Source organism: Tachyglossus aculeatus, chromosome X4 (assembly GCF_015852505.1).
Source record: "Tachyglossus aculeatus isolate mTacAcu1 chromosome X4, mTacAcu1.pri, whole genome shotgun sequence".
Lineage (NCBI taxonomy): Eukaryota > Metazoa > Chordata > Mammalia > Monotremata > Tachyglossidae > Tachyglossus > Tachyglossus aculeatus.
In genome coordinates this window covers 41,013,175-41,034,839 of record NC_052098.1, presented here as the reverse complement: position 1 = coordinate 41,034,839, position 21,665 = coordinate 41,013,175, and the positions used below count along the sequence as shown (strand labels likewise).

At 41.0% G+C, this 21,665-nt stretch overlaps 1 non-coding gene across 1 annotated transcript; it reads right to left on the bottom strand.

The window, feature by feature from the left end:
* Positions 1-18,432: 18,432 nt before the first annotated feature.
* LOC119948571 lies at positions 18,433-18,570 on the bottom strand. The gene has a single exon (XR_005456958.1). It is a non-coding gene; the product is annotated as a small nucleolar RNA SNORA7 (small nucleolar RNA).
* Between the last annotated feature and the right edge of the window lie 3,095 nt (positions 18,571-21,665).

Below are 21,665 nucleotides of genomic sequence, written 5' to 3'. Positions count from 1 at the left end.
GCGTTTCTGAATCTATATTTGTGGGGGAAGAGACCCACTTCTAGAGTTGCTTCTTGGCATGGGTGAAATGGGTTGTTTGTCAGAGCCGAATCAACCCCGAACAGTGTTCAGGCCTAATCAATTTTCAAAGCCCCCTACGTGGGATGTGATATCCTCATGCACTTCACACAGTATGTGTGGTTATTAAGTAGTGATAGGAGAGGACAGGAGAGAGAGAGAAAGAGGGAGAGACAGAGAGAGAGGGGGGAGAGAGAAAGAGAGAGCTTCCCCCCCTGGATCTCCTCCCCTGCCCTTCGACAAAGTACACTGGGTCCTGGGCTGGGGCCAGTATCTGAGCCCCGTGGAAATCCATCCTCCTCTAGCATCATGCTCAGCACTCCCACCCCACCAAACAGCATTCTCCACCATCCCTCTGGCTAGAGCAGTAGAACCCCCTGGAGGGTGGATTTGCTGATGGGTGGGACAGGGCATGACAAAGGAGTGGCAGCCTGGAGACCAGACAGGTTTGCACTATTCAGAGGTCTTCAGGTGTCCAGTCTGATTAGCTTGTGTCTATCTCAGTGCTTAGTACAGCGCCTGGCATGCAGTAAGCACTCAACAAATACCATAAAAAAAAGAGAAAAAGAACATGAATGAAGTTTGAAAGTCTCAATGCCGGTCATTACATTTCTATGTACCTGATGTGCTACAGAGATCTGCTAGAATCCTGCTGGGGAAACAGCATGGCCTAGTGGAAAGAGGACAGGCCTGAGAGTCAGGGACCTGGCTTCTAATCCTAGCTCCGCCATGTCTCTGTTGTGTGACCTTGAGCAAGTCACTTCACTTCTCTGTGCTTCAGTTACCTCATCTGTTAAATGGGGATTAAGACTGAGAGCCCCTTATGGGATATGGATTGTGTCCAAAATGATTAGCTTGTATCTACTCCAGCGCTTAGAACAGTGCCTGGCACATAATAAGTGCATAACAAATACCATGAAACAAACATAATGAAAGATAGTGAAGACAATAATTTCTGCATTTCACTTTCACATCTTTCTTTCAGAAGACATTGCTTGTTGGATGCAGTGGACCTGAAAGTGAGAGGGTCTAAACAAATTCAAACTTCTCCACATTCAAGTGCCAAGTATATGGAGTCCATTACAACTGATATTATGAAGGTTGAAAATATCAATAGGTTCAAGAGGTGTTTGGATAAATTCATGGACATGTATTAGATATTAGGCTAGTTGGATATTGGATGGTCCATCGCTAACTAATCATGAAGATGGATGGTTCCTCAAAGCACCCTGTTGCTGCTGTCAGAGACTGAGTACTGGGCTAGATGGACTATTGATTTGAGGAAGTAATGGCACTGTTTATGTTTTTACATCTCTGAAGTGTTGTGGCATTTCTTCAGAATTGTATATGTTGAATGACTAGCCTGTGCAGACGTCTGAGCATTAAATCTCTTTGCTTATAGATTTCTGAGGAAATGCCATCAGATCCAGGAATTTTATCATTTTTCATGGCTTTGACTGACGTGACGACTTCCTCTAAATTTGGAGAGAAAGCCAAGCCATCAAAATATGAGTTTTCCGGGTTTTTTGAGTCCCCATCTTAATAATAATTATGGTATTTGTTAAGCCCTTACTATTTTCCAAGCGTTGTACTAAGCACTGGGGTAGATACAAGTCCAGTGTGGGACTCACAGCTTAAGTAACAGGGAGAACAGATTTAATCTCCATTTCACAGTTGAGGAAACTAAGGCACAGAGAAGTGAAGTGACTTTCCTGAGGTCACACAGCAAGAAATTGGCAGAGCCGGGATTAGATCCCAGGTCCTCTGACTCCTGGTTTTTCCACTCTTGCCACTAGACCACACTGCTTCTCATGTGAACCCCAGTGAACACGAAATTGCATTGTGCTCTGAAATGGCTTTGGGGTTCCTTACCCAATTTTCTAGCCCCCTTCTACTTGCCCAAATCCTTCTCTGTAATTGACTGTGCTCTGGCTGATATCACCAGGAGAGTGATGGGAATCCAGGACAAATAAGCTTTCCATTTGGGAGGGGTCCTTAGGAATGAGCAGTTCCCTGCTCTAGAAGCCTTTGGGCCTTTCTCCCCTTATTTATGTGTGGGTCAAGCTGGGCTTGGATTACAAACATATATCTCAATTTCCTCCTAGTGAAGACTTCCTAATGCTTTCAAATGTGACAGTCTGGCTCTTCTGTGGAAATTTTCTCACAAACACACAAAAAAAACCTATTAATTTCACCTCTGGCCCTCGGGGTCTGAGAGAAGATGAGGAGGCCAGGGCCCACCAGAACACTGGAAAAACACTGGTGGGTTGGTGAGCACATGGACTGGTTTGGACTTTGAGGGTCACGTTGGCTACATCTGGTTCTAAGTTCTGAACCAGAAAGCACGGCATGGCAGACAGTTGTCCCTCAGCTTCTGCTGCTCAAGCTTCCCCCTCCCACATCCTCTCTTGGAGGGATTTCCCGATAAGAACTACAGAACAGTCCAGCCCTGGATGGGGTCAGATTTTGTTTTCTCATTCCTAGCTCGTGATCACCTTGAATTCATTAGGTGGCCTGAATGCAAGAATTCATTCATTCATTCATTCAATCGTATTTATTGAGCACTTACTCTGTGCAGAGCACTGTACTAAGCACTTGGGAAGTAAAATCGGCAACATATAGAGACAGTCCCTACCCAGCAACGGGCTCACAGCCTAGAAGGGGGAGACAGACAAAAAACAAACAAACAAAAAAAGTAGACGTGTCAATATCAACAGAATAAATAGAATTATAGCTAGCTATATACACATCATTAATAAAGTAAATAGAGTACTAAATATGTACAAATATACACAAGCGCTGTGGTGAGGGAAAGGGGGGGTGATGGGGAGGGGAGGAGGAGAGGAAAAAGGGGGGGCTCAGTCTGGCTCAGCAAGAATCATGCAATGAAAATCTTGTCCATAAAACTGAAATGGGGCATAATCATTTGTTTGTCAAGGGTGCTACTGATATGCAAAATCAACAGATTATCCATCTTAAAACAAACACCACACCCATCACTACAAAAGACCTTTCCCTTTGAAGACCCAGCTGTACTTGTTCATTCATCCTCTCTCCTTCATCAAGCTCTCATCCTATCCCGTCTGGACTACTGCATCAGCCTTCTCTCTGATCTCCCATCCTCGTGTCTCTCCCCACTTCAATCCATACTTCATGCTGCTGCCCGGATTGTCTTTGTCCAGAAACGCTCTGGGCACGTTACTCCTCTCCTCCAAAATCTCCAGTGGCTACCAATCAATCTGCGCATCAGGCAGCAACTCCTCACCCTGGGCTTCAAGGCTCTCCATCACATCGCCCCCTCCTACCTCACCTCCCTTCTCTCCTTCTCCAGCCCAGCCTGCACCCTCTGCTCCTCTGCCGCTAATCTCCTCACCGTACCTCGTTCTCGCCTGTCCCGCCATCGACCTCCGGCCCACGTCATCCCCCGGGCCTGGAATGCCCTCCCTCTGCCCATCCGCCAAGCTAGCTCTCTTCCTCCCTTCAAGGCCCTACTGAGAGCTCACCTCCTTCAGGAGGCCTTCCCAGACTGAGCCCCTTCCTTCCTTTCCCCCCGTCCCCCTCTCCATCCCCCCATCTTACCTCCTTCCCTTCCCCACAGCACCGGTATATATGTATATATGTTTGTACATATTTATTACTCTATTTATTTATTTTACTTGTACATATCTATTCTATTTATTTTATTTTGTTAGTATGTTTGGTTTTGTTCTCCATCTCCCCCTTTTAGACTGTGAGCCCACTGTTGGGTAGGGACTGTCTCTATATGTTGCCAACCTGTACTTCCCAAGCGCTTAGTACAGTGCTCTGCACACAGTAAGCACTCAATAAATACGATTGATTGATTGATTGATTGATTGATTGATTCAATTGTAGGCTGTGTTCCACCAAGATTGGGAGATAATCCAAATTCATCCAGTCAACATTTCAAACTGAACACAAAGTTCTGGAAGCATGATTCTTGTTCCCCTCCCTTGGAAAAAGACCAGTCTCTTGTCTCTAAGAAGAAGGACTAATAAACACAGAGGCCAGAAAGCTATTTTGGACAAGAGGTTTTGTTGATTTCAGTGTAGAGAACAAATGCATGATTTCATCACTGCCAGTAGTATTTATTTAGTGAGCATCTACTGTGATCAGAGCACCATCCTAGGCACTTGTGAACATACAATAAAAGTAAAGGGCATGGTCTCTGCTCTCGAGGACCTTATAATCTAATGGGCGGAATAGGCAGCCAAAGTTTGTACACCTACAATAGGAGTAAGAAAGCAAATAGAGTCAACTGCTAACAACAGAAGAGAGAGAAAAATGAATGAAATGAATGGAATTAACCAGGGTTGGCAAAGCCACAAAGAAGCAGCATGGCCTAGTGGATAGACCATGGGTCTTGGAGTCAGAAGGACGTGGGTCCTCTTCCTACTCTGCCATGTGCCTGCTGGGTGACCTTGGGCAAGTCACTTAACTTTTCTGTGCCTTGGCTACCTCATCTGTAAAATGGGGATTAAGATTGGGAGCCCCATGTGGGACAGGGACTGTGTCCAAACTGATTTGCTTCTATCCAACTCGGAGTTTAGAACAGTGTCTGGCCCCAAATACCATTAATATTATTATTATTATTATTAATAAATCCTCATGAACAAAGAGCCACAAACCAAAACATGGATGAGAAGCATGACCTACTGGAAAGAGGTCAGACATGGGGGTCAGGAGACCTGGGTTCTAATCCCAGCTCCACGACTTGCTGGCTATGTGAGCTTGGACAAATCACTTAACTTCTTTATTCCTCTACTTCCTCATCTCTAAAATGGGGATTCAGTTCCTGTTCTCCCTCCCGCTTAGACTGTTATCCCCATGAGGGACAGGGACTGTGTCCGACCTGCGTATCCCGTATCTACCCCAGCACTTTATACAGTGCCTGGCATGGAATAAGTACTGAACAAAAGCCACAGTTTTTTTATTACTAATGAGAGCCACAGATCAAGAAATAAATTCTTTCAAATGAAACAAAGATCAGGCTTTTGGTCTGGGGCAGTAGTGGTGAGGGTGGTGGGGAGGGGTGAGGAGTAGGTGTTTTACAATGGGGTGGCAGCAAGCAGGAGACAGTTGGGGCAAGGCTTGGCCTAGTGAATACAGCACAGGCCTGGGAGTCAGAAGGTCATGGGTTATAATTCAGGCTCCACCACTTGTCTGCTGTGTGACCTTGGGTAAGTCACTTCACTTCTCTGGGCCTCAGTTACCTCATCTGTAAAATAAAGATTAAGACTGTGTGCTCCATGTGGGACAGGGACTGTGACCAACCTTATCTGTTTGTATTCACCCCAGCGCTTAATACAGTGCCTGGAACATAGTAAGTGCTTAACAAATACCATAATTATTATTATTAAGGGGCACACTGCAGCCTGCCACTTCCTCTATAATAAAATAATAAATAGCAAAGCACAATGTGCATGACCCGCCTAGCCGTCAAACAAGACCTGCATTTGGCTCAACCCTGGAGTAAATCAATCGATATACACATAAGTGCTAAGACTGGATAATGGGATGACCTGACCAGGATTTGCCTATAAATTCCGTAAAAACTCAGAAAGAGTAAAAGGTAACATATGTCAAGTTTTACTGAACCTACATATTTGAAATTTAATTCAAGACATTTATGTTAACCAAGGATGGTTGGATTCCTCCTCTCTACTGTCATATTACACAAACCCAATCCTGAATGCTGACAGGATATATAAGGGCTGTTTTCTGATAAAAATCGAATAGGGATATATTAACATTTCTTATCTTGAAGTTGTATAGCAATTCCTTAGCTAATATTTTCCATAATGAAAATGTTAGGCCACAAGATGTTACTCTCCTTGCAAATGCAAAGACTAGACAACAAAACAAGTTTATGAACACTAATATTTGCTTAGGAGGAGGAGGAGCATTTTTAGCACATCATAAAGGAAGAGAAGATACATGAAGCCCTTGAGATGACTTACAGGTCACTTTGCTGCTTTGACCCCCCCCCCCCCCCTTCTTGCTTCCACTTGAAATGTTGAGTCATATTTTTGAAAGCTAAAACAAAGGAAAAAGAAGGTGAAGAGAGGAATAGACAGCAGGTACATCAATCAGTCATATTTATTGAATGTGTACTATGTGCAGAGCTCGGTACTAAGGGCTTGGGAGATTATAATGCAACAGAATTAGCAGACACATTCCCTGCCCCAAACAAGCTTACAGTCCGGAAGGACAGACAGACATTAATATGAATAAAACACGGTAGCTCTGGCTGGAACTTGTCCTACCAAAATCGGGATTACCAGAATTACCCTCCCAGGACTGGCCCAGCAATCAGCCAGGATCTCCTATCTGCTGATGGTGGATGGTAACATAGAGAGTTATTCTTGCCCTACTGGCCCCTTATCAGATCACAGAACATAATCCCAGTGTTTTTCACCACCTCTCCCCATCTCCATTTCAGTTCTACATCTTGCATTAAGACCTAATAAGCAGTCTCTGGAGAAATATATATGCTATGTGATCTCAGGCAAGTCACTTAACTTTTCTGTGCCTCAGTTCCCTCATCTGAAAAATGGGGATTCCATACCTGTTCTACCTCTTACTTAGACTCTGAGCCTCGAGTGGGACCTGATCATCTTGTATCTACCCCAGTGCTTAGTACATGGTTCCTTTCCCACCTAGGGCTCAAAGTCTTAACCCCCATTTTACAGATTAGGTAACTGAGACTTGCCCCAGGTCACCCATCAGACAAGTGGCAAAACAGGGATAAAAATTGTAATAATCTGTTCCTTTCTCTACCCAGATCTTAATTTCCATTGATCTTTTTAAGCCAAAACAGTTATTTTTGTGCATGCTTTTTATTGGTTGAGACACAGTTTGGACTTCCCTAGCAGGTGCTGGGGAAGCTCCCTTGTTAAATTATGAGGTCCTCAAGGGTAGGGACCATGCCTTCTATTTCACTTGCATGTTTCCACAGACTTAATTTAGGATTGGCCTACAGTAAGTGCTCAAGAAAGTGCTCAAGATTTGCCCACCACTAGAGGTATTTCATCTTCAGAAGGGCAGTGACTGGCAACACGCCAGTCGATTTAAGGATTGCCCCCATTAGATTGAAAGCTCTCTGAAAACACTGATCTCATCTTTTACTTCTCCCAAACACTTAGTACAGTGCTCTGTATACATGTGTGACTGAAAAGGCCAACATAATTCCTCTAACCATTCCCTGCCATCAACAGAAACAGTAAGACTAGTTTGATCGTCTGACCCAAGTTGTGGTTTTAAATTCACAATGTAAGTCACCCTGGATTGGACCTGGGTTTTAATCCCAGTTTTGCCGCTTGTCTGCTCTGTGACCTTGGGCCATTAACTTAACTTCTCTGTGCCTCAGTTCCTTCATCTGTAAAATGGGGATTAAGACTGTGAGGACTCTGTGGAACAGGGACTGTGTCCAACCCGATAATCTGGAATCTACCCCAGTGCTTAGAATAGTGCCTCGCACATAGCAAGTGCTTAACAAATACCACAATTTTTATTATTATTATTATTGTTATTGTTAAAAGACTTTGACATAGGCAATGAATCACCCATCCCTATGGAAGACCAGTTTAGTATAAAGCTGTTCTTTGCCTCAGATTAAAAGAGGGGGAGGTCACCAAGTCCAGATCTGTTACTTCCACATGGTCAAAGAGAGACTAGATGCTGGTGGCTGGTTTGGGCCTAAAGAACAGTAGAGTGTGTGTGTTTCCTTCAGCACATAGCTTACTGTGAGCACTCAATAAATAATCAACGATCTTTTTATTCAAGGACTTTAAGTCAGATTCTTACCATTCACCAAACCCAAATTCCCCTTGGGAAAATCTAGTGTAAAATAGCAATGTGTTTATACCTCGCCTCCTAAGACCTGTTAAAAAATTGAAAGTACTTCACCAATTTGGATCTATTTATAAAATCTTTCCCATAACCTCTTTCCATACAATCTCCCAATTATAGTAATGAACTATGACTAGGGGTGATATTGTTTAGTGATTCCAAACAAATTAGTTTGTTCAAGGAATTAGATCCTAGTCATGTCTAAGTAAATTAAGCATTGCACAAAGCCCCTGTAAATTATTTTAAACTGGAACTACTTATTGCAGGATTATCCAGCTACCCATTCTGGGTTATTTCTTTTCAGATCTTGCCAATTGTTTGGGCCTGGATAAACCTTCCACCTCTTTCAATGAAATGAAAGAAAAGTTTCGATTTTCTTGACCAACTTTTGGACAAGCCTGAGGTCTTCAGGATTGCAGGCTGTCTGCAGTGCCCCCTTGGTATACTACATTTAATGAAAAATTGATTTGTAACAGGTTTTTCAGATGCTGGAGCTAAAATGCATTGGATGCCCTATCTGACTGTTTTGGTATGCATGTCCTGACATGACAAGGTTAGAGAGCAACAAATAAAGTTGGCCTCAGATCTCATAAACAAAACCAAATTTTCAGGGTTGTTTACATTTATGTTGGCTAGGGAGGGGCATTAATTTAACCTCCAGGGGCATTTTTCTATAGAAACTGTGATATTTTATAAAATATATAATTCTTAAGAGATCATATTGCCCAGACCTCTGCCTTTAACTCAATGACTAAACCATCCAAGACAGATAGCTGTTGATCACATTTTTAAAACTCTTTGAGGATGGACATTTTGCATCCTACTTTGGTAGCTGGTCCAGTTTTTAATTACCTTGATAGATAAGTTGTTCATTATGTTTAACTGAATTCTCTCTGGCTATAATTTAAATCAATTTAACAGTAGTAAGTAGCAAAAAAAAACAGAGCATATGAGATGCACTTGAACATGATTCAATCCTACAAATAAATTGGTTACACTAAATTGGTTCAATTCTACAGTGATTGTGGTTGTTCAATAAAACATGCAATAACTGGATTGATCATTGATGAAGATATATTTCACGATATGAGGAAGGCATTGAAAACAGAGTACATGATGGTGAGAGAAAAGATTCTTGTTAGACTTGAAAAGTACCCAAGACTTCAAACTTGACTTCAAATGTTGCACAGGACTAGAAATGTTCGTGGTTTGACTTTTTTTCCTCTCAGAGCAGGTGAAATAAATGTAAAATCAGTCAATCAATACAATTTATTAAGTGGACTTACTGTGTGCAAAGCACTGTACTAAGAGCTTGGGTGAGTACAATGCAATAGAGTTGGTAGACACAACCACTGCCCACAAGAAATGTACCATCTAGAGGAGGAGAGGGGCATTTGAAATAAATTACAGACAAGGGAAATGGCAAGGTTTAAGGATATGTGCATAAGTGCTGTGGGGCTGAGATTGGGGTGATTAACAAGAGATTAAAGGGTACAGAGCTAAGGGCATAGACAATACAGAAGGGAGAACAAGTAGGGTATATGAGGATTTAGTCAGGGTAGGCCTCTTGGAGGAGATTTGATTTTTAGGAAGACTTTGAAGGTGGGGAGAGTGGTGGTCTGTCAGATAGGAAAGGTAAGGGAGTTCCAGACTAAAGGGAGGACATGGGCTGGAGAAAGGATACAAAAGAGAATCCTCCAAAAGTTGCAATATACCTACAGAAAATTATGGGGAGGGAGAAAAAGCCATTTCATTATTTACTAGCTTTAATCTATCAGAGGCTGAAAACAAGCTGGTAATCCCGAGATTTCAGACTGTTATTGACCAAAGGACCGTAAAGCACTTGAAAGATCTCTACTTCATGTAAGATAATAGGCAAGAGAAGTAATAGTGCTAAACAGTTCAAGTTGAAGCTTCAATTTTGCAACTTAAGCAAAGTATTTTATTATAGATCAAATAGGGAATGTGGGAATGTGCTAAATTAGATCCCATTCTATGTAATCCTCTACTGGCATCTAGGGCATTTTTAATAACAAACTTCATCATTGGATCATATTTTATATCATACTAGTACCTAGCTAATCTTTCTCGATTTTAGATCTGAGTGATTAGATACATGTGGATGATTCCCAAATTTCCTGCTCCAGCCCTGACATCTCTCCTTCTCTGCCACCTCACATTTCCTCCTGCCTTCAGAACTCATCTTCCCATTCAAACCATGTCCTCCCCTGGTCTTTTCCATCTCTGTAGACAATACGCTATTTTCCTTGTATCAAAAACCCTTAACCTTGGCATTATCCTTGACTCATCTCTCTCACTCAACCCATGTATTCAATCAATAGGACATAAGCTCCTTTTTTTTTTAAATGGCATTTGTCAATTGCTCACTATGTGTCAAGTACTGCTCTAAGTGCTGGGGTAGATACAAGTTAGGTCATACATAGTCCCTGTCCCACATGGAGATCACACTCTTAGTAGGAGAGAGAACAGATCTTGAATCCTTATTTTTTTTTTACAGTCGAGTAAACTGAGGCATGGAGAATGTAAGTGACTTGCCCAAGGTTACCCAGCAGGCAAGTAGCAGAACTAGGATTAGAACCCAGGTCCTCTTACTTCCAGGCCCATGCTCTTTCCACTAGGTTTTATTACTTCCTTTGTGGGCAGGCAATGTGTCTACCAACTCTGCTATACTGTATTCTGCCAAGTGCTTAGTAATAATAATAATAATAATAACAATAATAGTACTTGTTAAGCGCTTACTATGTGCAAAGCACTGTTCTAAGCACTGGGGGGATACAAGGTGATCAGGTTGTCCCAGGTGGGGCTCACAGTCTTCATACCCATTTTCCAGATGAGGGAACTGAGGCACAGAGAAGTGAAGTGACTTGCCCAAAGTCACACAGCTGACAAGTGGCAGAGCCGGGATTTGAACCCATGACCTCTGACTCCAAAGCTCGTGCTCTTTCCACTGAGCCATGCTTCTTCTCTAGTACAGTATCTGCACACAGTAAATGCTCAGTAAATACCATTGATTGATTTGGTGTTTGTCCATAAGTACTCAACCTTCTACTTTCTCCCATTGCATGCCATCCTCTTTTCAATGATATGTTCCCCTACTTTAATGATGGTAATAGTATTTATTGAGCACTCATTTGACACTGCAATAGTCTTAGGGAGAAAATAAGAAAAGCTATAAAGTAAGGAAGTAACAAAAACTCTATAAAAATTAGCAAATATAAATTAGTTTAAATAAATAAATCAATAGGCATCCAAAGAATGATGCCTTCTTTCCTTTATATGCCTTCTCAGTGACCTGAACTGATTCCTTCTTTCTGGGAAATTTTCATTTAACTCTCAGTTAAATTGTACATTACTGAATTTAATAGACTAACTATTGCTCAACAAATTGTCCACATGAATACAATTTAAGTAAATGTAAAAACAGAAATCTTTGAATGCATGAGAAATGACAATTGACATATGTTACAGGTGCCCAATGTCTAAGGTACCTCTTGATTGGATTACGGCCCTCTCTTGGTGCCTGTATCTAATCATCCTCTACTCAACAGAAAGGGTTGACATGACTCACACATGATCTACATCCTGATTGGTTCCTGCAGAATGGGACCCAGTTGATTGGAACATCTGCCAATCTTCTGACACAGTGAAATCGTAATGAGACAAAGAGGTCGAAAGACAGCAAGAATGTTTCTGAAAAATCAAAATTGCTATCTTGCCCAACACCAGCCTTGCTGTCACACTCATCTCTTCCCAGTCTCAAGATGCTGTATCCTGTCTGACTCCTCACAGAAGAGTGTAGGGAACCATGTCCACTGCCACCACCTCAGACAGAAAGGAAGTGGAAGAATAAGTGGAATGGCTCTATCCTGGCACTTCAAAAGGGGTATTCCCCACCTGGGCCATTCCCCTCCATAACCCCCAGCCCCCTCACCAGATAAACAGGCCATGGTCCACAAAGACAATAATCTTTCAGAGAACTCATTTTTTTTTTCCCTAAAACCTTAGGTGATTCAATTGTCTTAAGATGACTGGATTTCAGTTTTTTCATTTTTGATCATTTGACATGCACTTGACATATCATCTTTTCTGTCCTCCTATGCACTAGTATAGGTTTGACCTCCAGAAGACACATTAAACTACCATTTGACTCTTTGGAACTCCAAATCAAGAAGTACATCTGTTTTAACTCCTCAACTTTATATACTAAAAAATTATCAACACACTCCAAGACCATACATGATGATCTGCAGGCTTGTCTGCTTTGTGGTACTTGTTAAGCACTTACTATGTGTCAAACACAGTTCTAAGTGCTGCGGTAGGTACAAGTCAGTTTGGAAACAGTCTTCTGAAATATATTCCCTGGAGGCATATGGGTAAAGTCTCCTCTCATCACTAGTTCATATGACTGGAAAGCACTGTCACATTAATGCACTAACTCATAGACACACCATAACTTTGTAACCTGAGTAGATTATCTCAGTGTCACCAAAGTAGCAATGGGATTAATGATCTTTACGTAATTTAGAGATGGAAGACCTGCCCAAGGAAATATTAGCCTCCTGGTTACCAATCAGCCTATGAAATGACTCTGGGATAAACCTACCTTTCCTGTAAATATCTTTAGTGGTAATTTTATGATGCTTTCTGATAGGCAGAAATGCTTTCCAAGTGCTACAACCTCCCCCGTAGCCCTGAAAATTGTATTTATTTATTAGATGTGTTACAGATAGGCTCATTTCAATAGCCTCTGGGTTTAGATAAAACATAAAATGAACAAATAAAGCAGAATGAAAAGCAAAAGCAGGGCTGCAGATCCTCCAAACTAATGAGATCATTTTAAAACTCCCTCAGTAACACAAAAATAACCTGCTAGCTGCCAATACTATATTTAGACTTATTGGGGAAAACATTGTCAACTCAACTCATTAATTTGTCCTTGAAAAAAGTAAGAAGTGGGTAAACAGATTACACAATATTTTGATGGAGAATAGTGACAAAACAATAGCTGTTAAGTATTCATCACCAACTCTCAAAGAGCACAATATCTAGGGGTTTGGGGCAAAATATTCAGTCAGTAAGATAAATTTGATGTGCTACTCACACACTAATAAGAGTTACATGCTTAATCTCTTATGCATATAGCCCTTAATGTATATATAATGTATTTTTGTCAGTGATGATAAATGTTTAACCATGATTGTTTTGCGAATATGATAAATCAAAAATATACAACTTGCCTAAATGATGTAATGTCTTGTCACTGAGAAGAAAAAGAAAAAAAAACACTTCAATAAAGAAAATTCATTCTCATACCAATGATTCAGTAGCCCAGGGACCAGCTGATGTGGTCCCTTAGGTAAGAAATGAAATGGAGCCCTTATTGAATTTTGCCAAACTGAATTAAGTCTTAGAGGCAACCATGACCTGGGATTATGGCCCTCCTGACAAAGTCCCAGGGTAGTTGCACTTTCTTAGAAGCTTGTTCAAAATGCCTCTCCAGAGCTTGAAGACTGGACAAATATTATGGTGCCCTTGGGACCAATGAGGAAAGTTTAGGTTTAGGTGTTTTTGTTATGTTTTGTTTTTTTCTGTCCAGCTATGTGAAAATACTATTTGAAATCCCTGGCAGCAGGAAAATCTCACAATGAAATAAGACTGGCCTGATAGACACCCTAAAACTCTTCCCAATTCACTTCAGACCTTTCTTGCCAAGTCATGATGACAGGTTTTGACTACAGGATCCAGTGTTTTGACCCAGCCACAGGCATTTTAGGAAATCTCTTGCTTCACCATGGTTGAGACAATATGCCTGCAGGGAAGTCAAGAGAGTGGTTCAGTTTCACTCAACAAGTTACTGAAGGAGCTAGAAAGAAGAGCTAAAGATGAGTTGACAAGTTTACCCATCATTAGTGCAATTGAAACAGGTACCACCATGAATTTTCTTCAGTGTGCCATTTGATTTTTCTAGCTCAGACACAGACCAGGTCCCTTTTTAAGGGACTACAAATCTTTACTGCCTTTAAGCTACCCAGGTCGTTTTCTTTTCCTGCAATGTTAATTCATAGAATCTTTTAGAAACATGTGGTAGTTGGAATACATATGTATAAAAGAATCAATAATCAAATCAATAGTATTTACTGAGTGTCCACTGTGTGCAGAGCTCTGTACTAAGCACCTAACAAGACCCCTGTGCTGAAACTGCCTCTGCCAACTAATTCATCCAAAATTGTCAGCTTTGCAAAACTATACTTCCAGCCTTTGAAAAATGAAAAACTCTATCCCTTTCACCTCCAAATTTCTTCTGTAAAAATCTTTCTTTTGAATCTCTGTCATGCATTATCCTCCCTATCCTCTCAACCTCAAAAACTTACATAGTTGGTGTCCCATAGATACACCTAAAGGCATTCTGATCTAATTCAAACTTGGTAGCAATGAACAAACCTATATCCAAAGTACTGTTCTTGGAGTGAAGAAGTGAAGGGGTTAGGCTAGATGTCAACACCATAAGGATCTTCATTACACATCCACATTTGCCACTGTCTCTTTCAACTGGAAAATTGTGTTTTTCCAATCACAAATTTACCCCCTTCTCTCCCCACAGCTTAACAGATCTCTACAAAACTCAGAGTCAGTCATGGATTCAGAACAAAGAAAAGGCCTTCTCCAAGAACCCCATCTCCAATTTCATGCTTTTCTGCTTCCTATTAGTAACGAAGCATGTATGACTTCTTGAAAGGAAGATACCATAAATGAGGTATTTCTGCCATCGTTTGGGCTGTTATGAATCTTTTGTGAGTCTATCTCCTTCATTAAACCATCCTCATCCTGATTCTTTTTCTCATGGTTTCAATTGCTAGGAGCTCCCCCTGCTACCACCTAGAAGCAAAACCAAATGTAGTTTAAACCCACATATTCAATCCATCACTAAATCCTATAGGTTCAACCTTCACAATATTGCTAAAATCCACCCTTTCCTCTCAATCCACACTATTACCACAGTAATCTAATCACTTATCCCACTTTGATTACTGTATCAGCCTCCTTTCTGACTTCCCTGCCTCCTGTCTCTCTGCCCAGGCCATACGTCACTCTGTTGACCAGATCATTTTTCTACAAAAAGATTCAGGCCATGTTTCCCCTCTCCTCAAGAGCCTCCGGTGGTTGCCCATCCACCTCTGCATCACCTTTGGCTTTCAAGCAACCAATCACCTGGCCCCCTCTTACCTCACCTTGCCACTCTCCTACTACAACCCAGTCCGCACACTTTACTTCTCTCATTCTCACCTTCTCGCTGTACCATGATCTTATCTATTTCATTGCCATCCTCTCACCTGAATCCTGCCTCTGGCCTGGAATGTCCCAGCTCCTCATATTTGACCATTACTCCCCCCACCCCACCCCCCTGACTTCAAAGCCTTATTGAGGGCATATCTCCTCCAAGAGGCCTTCCCTAAGTGCTCCTTTCCTCTTCTCCCACTCCCTTCTGCGTCACTCTAACTTGCTCCCTTTATTCATCGCCCCTCCTAGTCCCACAGCACTTATGTACATATCTGTCATTTTTTTATGTTACTATCTCCCCTTCTAGACTGTAAGCTTGTTGTGGGCCGGGAACATGTCTCTTATATTGTACTCTCCCAAGGGCTTTGTACAGTACTCCGTGCACAGTAAGCACTCAATAAATACAATTGACTTACTATCGTCACCTCATAGCAAGAAATGTGTGCAACTATTTTACATAACTTGCCCCCTCCACCACACAGAACACTGGGCACACAAGAAAATACCTTTAGAAGTTTAAAAGATGCTTCTAGTATTTGCCAAGATTTTCACATTAGTATAATTAGAGGCACAAAGAATGTGCACTGTTCACAATGCAATACATGGTAATCAAAGAAACCATTATGATATGAAAATCCTACTTATAGCCAAGAGAAGAATATTATTATCCAACTTGAAACCATGCAGTATTCATTTTTTCTCTGGCTATTTTCATCATCCCTAACCACTGTACACCAGAGAGATGGAGAATTGAATAAAATTATTTGCTGAGTTCGTAAATGTGATTTCATTTTTAGTTCCACCATCTACCAAGTGGAACTGTCCTTTGTGGTTATTTTAATGCCTATGAGTCATTGATTAAAGACATGTTTTTTTGTTGTTATAAGGAAATAAAAGATGGACTCTGGTGGGAATTTTGATTTTATGAATCATCAGGTAGCAATTAGTTGATAAGAAAATAATTCAGCTGTTTTATCACTAGGCTTTTTGCTACATCTTTTGTGGCTGACTAAAAATTATATTTAAATATCTTTCACTGTTATCCAATCAGGATTCACTGTTCTGTTATCAAGAAAACGATACTGGAAGTGGAGATGGTTTCATAACATAGCTCAAAATAATATGAGCCTATCTGTAAGCAACAGAATGAAACAAGTAGAATAAATGGGTTTGACATAAGTTACCTCTGTGGTAATATACACAATTCACCAAAGTAGTATGTCAAACGACAGTAAATAGTAGTTATATCCTTGGAGCACATGATTGAATGCACCTCAAGAGGAGAATACTATTAACATTCTCTCTGTTAGAATGAAAGCGTTAGATGACATTAGTCTACATAATGAAATTGACTTTCTCCGTGTTATTTATTAGATTATTCTATAAGCACATCTTGTAGGTATGATGTTCTATAATTTTTAAAAAGAGATAAATTGTAAAAGTGACTTTATTCAATAAAACATTGCTTATTTTCCAGCAGCACACACCCAAAAAGGCAAACAGGCAGGAAAAATTGGAGAAACCATGTTGAAGTTCAATGTTTGCAATAGAAACTGTGGAACCAGATGAAAAAACACCCCAGAAGTATAAAGCAGAAATATTGAAAGTCACTAGAAAATATACTTGAGAATCTGCCAAGTAGCCATTGTTCAGGAACTTCAGGCCACCTGGATTTATTTAGCTGTACCAGTATTTAAAGGCATTTTATGAATCTGTGATTCCCGAACAATCACGGTCTACTTTAGAAATTCCAGTGTTTTAATTCTTAATCCTTAGGGATAAGCAGCTTGGCATAGTCAAGACCATGAGTCTGGGGGTCTAGAGACCTGAGTTCTAATACTAGCACTGCCACTTGTTGCCATGTGATCTGGGGAAAATTAACAATTTCTCTGTGCCTCAGTTTCCTCATCTGTAAAATGGGGATTCAATACCTGTTTTCTCTCTCTCTCTCCTCTTTAGACTGTGAGCACCATGTAGGACAGGGATTGTGCCTATCGATTATCCTGTATCTCCCCTAATGCTTAGTATGCAGTACTTGGCCTATAGTAAGCAGTTAACAAATGTCACGATTCTTATTAGTAGTGCATCTCAAGATGAATGGGAATTTAGACTCTCTCAGACATGAATTCAAACCTAATTCTTGCCTTTTGGATACAGAAGGGAGTTGGAAAGTTAGTACTTGTCACACTCAAGGGAGATTCAGAGGTTTTGTTCATATCACAAAACCTCTACAGATCCTATAGTATCCCTGATTAATAACTTCCATGTGATTCCTTTGATAAAAGAAAAAATTGAGACACAAAGTATAGGTCATCTACTTAGGGCAAATAAGAAAAATAATGGCACTGCTAAAAGTGGTCCAGTGGGTATGAAAATAGGATGGTTGCTATACAGTTCTACCATAACCTGGGACATTCTGCTTTTACTTGCCTTAGTGGAAACTACATCCCAAGAGCTATGCTCCATTCAGCCCGGAATTCTCTCTCTGCCCAGGATGTGTGGAGAAATCTGTGATGGTTGTTCTTTTGGACACCTTATGCTCTGGGTTTAAAAGCTGGGCCAAATCTTCCCTTCAAGTGATATGAAACATCACAAGGAGTTTACAATCTAATGGAGGGGAGACAGGCAGACATAAATTCTTTACAAAGAGTGGGAGCAGGAGGAAGAACGAGTATATAGAGGGAGTAGCAAAAGCAAATTGAGATGAAAAAGATGAATGAGTAATTGAATGAAAAATTGATTCTACATTACTGCTGAATATGGGTGTAAAAACACCCAGGGGTATAGTGGATATGGGTATAAGTACCAAGGGAGGTTGCTGGGTTGTCCTGGCAGGGGGTGTTGGGAATTAATTAAGGAAAACTTCTTGGAGGAGTTGTCATAAGGAGGAGATGGAATTTTAGGAGGGCTTCACTGCTGTCATAGGTAGCATCCTAGCCAGTCTCTTATGATGAGTGCTGTCAGTCACATGGCGATCAATGAGAAATTGTAGATGGCTCAAAGAAATCCATAACCAGTACTAAAAAATTGTCTTGTCTTGCCCCACTTTGCCCCACCTCCATCTGCAATTATTCTGGCAGTATATCCACAGTTTTCATGGTAAATGTACAGAAGTGGTTTACCATTGCCACCTTCTGCGTAGTAAACTTGAGCCTTTAATCTTCGACTCTCTCCCATGCTGCTGCTGCCCAGCACAGGTGAATTTGAACTTGTAGCAGTTTGCCTTTCACTGGCTAGCCACTGCCCAAGCTAGGAATGAAATGAGTATACCTCTGCTCGACTCTCCCTCCCTTAGACGAGACTGGTAGAGTATTGGAAACTCTCTAGATGTGATCCTGAGAGGGAACTAGAAAATTAGCTCATATGTATGTCTGACAGTAGTATACCTCTAGCTTTCTTTAAAAAAAGTAAATAAATAAATAAAGGATTTTGCACATCAGATCCCCAGATACTGGTTGCTCAATATGTTCAGGAAGCAGCAGCACCTTTTTGGACACCCCTAGCAGTAGCAGTAATAGTATTTATTAAGCACTTATTGTACTACATGTTGGGAGAGAATAAAAATGGTGGGAATTAGACATGGTTTTGTTTCCTCAGAGGAAGAGTATAGTGGGGAGAAGGGACTGGAGACAGACATGAAGAATGGTGAAACAATTTACTACAACACAGAGACAATCACACAAATCTAGAGCATGAGTAGGCAACATGATCGAACCACTACAAGGTACAGTTCAGAGGAAAGACACACTCCCAGTCCGGTTCCACTTGGGACCAATGAGGGCACAATTTAGGGAATAGGGTGTGCGCATGTGTGTGTGCGCGGAGGGGTTGGGGGAAACTTCAGTCCCAAGCTCTCAGGACTGTGTGTTCCCTGCCTTATGCTAGACTGCAACCATCTGCAAAGCCAGTCTTCCCCAACTGAAATCATCTGGACAAAAAGGATGGCAAAAAAGATTCATGTGCTGATGCATATACAACTCCATTTGAGCAGAACTAACCTTGCTACCATCTGTAGGTGGGGACCCCAAATGGTCTCCCCTCCCAATCTAGGGTACTCTTGGGAAGCCAGATGACTTCAGCCAGGACTTAAAGTACACACGTGAACTGAGAAAATAGAAATAGAAGAAATATCTGTCCTCAGATGCTGCAAATTAAAAACCCAGAAAATGTGCAATCTTCTGATCTGCCAAAAAGAAAGAAGTGCCTCACCTGCCATCAGCTTCAACAGATGCGTACGTTTGAGGAGAAAATTGAACTTCATTCCTTCAGTGCAGATAGCTACGTAGATTGATCATGAATGTCTATGGAATGGATTTATAAAGTGTACCAAGTGTTTCAGTGAACAAGTTACCATGCAGTTTTTTTTCTGTCTTTTAATCATTAACCCATCCTCTGTAAATCGCTACAGATAAAGTCAGTGGTTAACAGCTTCCCCATTTGTGGTCACAAAAGAAACAGTAGCTTGTTTCCTTTGGTGAGGATCAACATTTCTTTGCAAATGTAATACAGTGGAAACATAACATAACATACAAATATACAGAGAGAACCAGAAGAAGACCTTAGGTCTAATCTTACTGCCTTTATTCTCAGGCTAGCTTTAGAGGAAGGGTGGTCTTGAAATGAAAATAAAAATAAAAGGAAAACCTACATCTATTTATTGAATGAGAGAGAGAATATTGAACTTTGCAATCAAAGGTGGCTGAACTGACAGGGAGATTTTACCCAAATGTATCAGAGGGGCTAAATCATATAGCAGTCCTTTCTTTTCAAAGGTAAACCTACTGGTGGTCAGGTTCTTTTCATGTGCATGAGTGAAGTTGGTGTCCTGGTTGTTCCAATTGGTTTGTCCAATACACGTCCTGTCTATGTTTTGAACACTGCCTAGGAACCCCTCTCTTGATTACTGCTTGCAAAAGTGGCCTGTTCAAGAGTCCACTAGTGTTAGGCATTGTTTGAGGTTTATCACTACATCCCTACACATTCTATTCTGCCCTCCCTGTTTATTGGTGCCACCTTTCAGTTCAACATATAGCAAATTTTAGGTATCCTGTTGTCACCCATTCTTCTCAAGTGCCCTGCCCTGAGGATTGCTTTAGTGCTGGTGGGTTAACTGCATTCCAGAACGATTTGTTGTTGAATATGGTTTGTAGAGGGGGCCGCTGAAATTACTTTAAAAGTGAGATATGCCTTCTGGATGATCAGCCTTCTTCCGGATTCCTTACCTTCAGTGTTTCCTCTCTCTAGTCCATACTAAACTCCATTGCCAGGATACATTTTCCAAAATGTCATTTTACACCCATCTTCCCACTCTTCAGATACCTCCAGTGGTTGCCTGTTCCCTGCATCAAGCAGAAACTCAAGACAACCGGCTTTAAAATACTCAATTGGCTCTCTTCCTCCTGCTTATCCACTCTCTTCTCCCATGTCACTACAGCTTGTACTCTTTATTCTTCTCAAACCAACATATTCATTGTTAATCTACCTCAACCCCTGCAGCCTGCATGCCTGGAACTCTCTCCCCTTTCAAAAATGACAGAGGAGAGCTCTCCACATTTTCAAAACTCTTTCGAAATCATATATCATCCCAGAGGCTTTCTCTGACAATTCGCTAATCTCTCCACTTGATATTCCTTTCCCTGGCTGCAACTTGAGCTCTTCTAGGCTATGTGAACACTTAAGTACTCACAACCCCTAGATAACATGTTCAGATCTTAAATTCTCTATTATCTACTCCTATTTGTTATTTATTTAAGTGTTCTTTTTCCCTACTATATTGTAAGCACCTTAAGGGCAAGGATCAAGTCTACTAATTCTATTATACTTCCTCAAATTCTTAGTAAAGTGCTCTCCACAACATAGGTGTTTAGTAAATGCTTCCAATTCAGTGATCTCCTTTAATAGCTCCAAGTTTCCTATTCATTCAAGAGGTTGGTTACCGTAAAACACTTAAAGCTCTTAAAGTTGGAATGGAATCTGATGCTCTGTCGATGCCACACTCTGTCTTGAAGTTTAACAAAAATCAGATTTGTATTTTTTACTCTGTTTTCTATTTCTTTGTCTATAACTGGAAGGCATACTACTTAGGTACCAAAGTTCAGAGGCCACTTTAAGTTCTGTGTTTTCAGTGGAAACCTTTTAATGCATATCTGGGTTCTTGCATGTGAGCTGATGGTATGCAACTTTTGTTTCCTTCAGACATTGTCGGTACATAAAGCTGTGCTGAACCTGCAAAAGGATTCAAAATCATTTGCATGGCTGCTCTATACATAATCATCTGCAGAAAGCCAATTCTGCTTGACATTACAGAAGCTCTATGGCCCATACACACTCCTGCAGCACTTCTGAAAAGCCAGGATACATTCACTCTCACTACAAAGAAGGAATACTACACAGATGATGAGAACCTAACAATGAACTTCTAAACATACCATCTACCATCA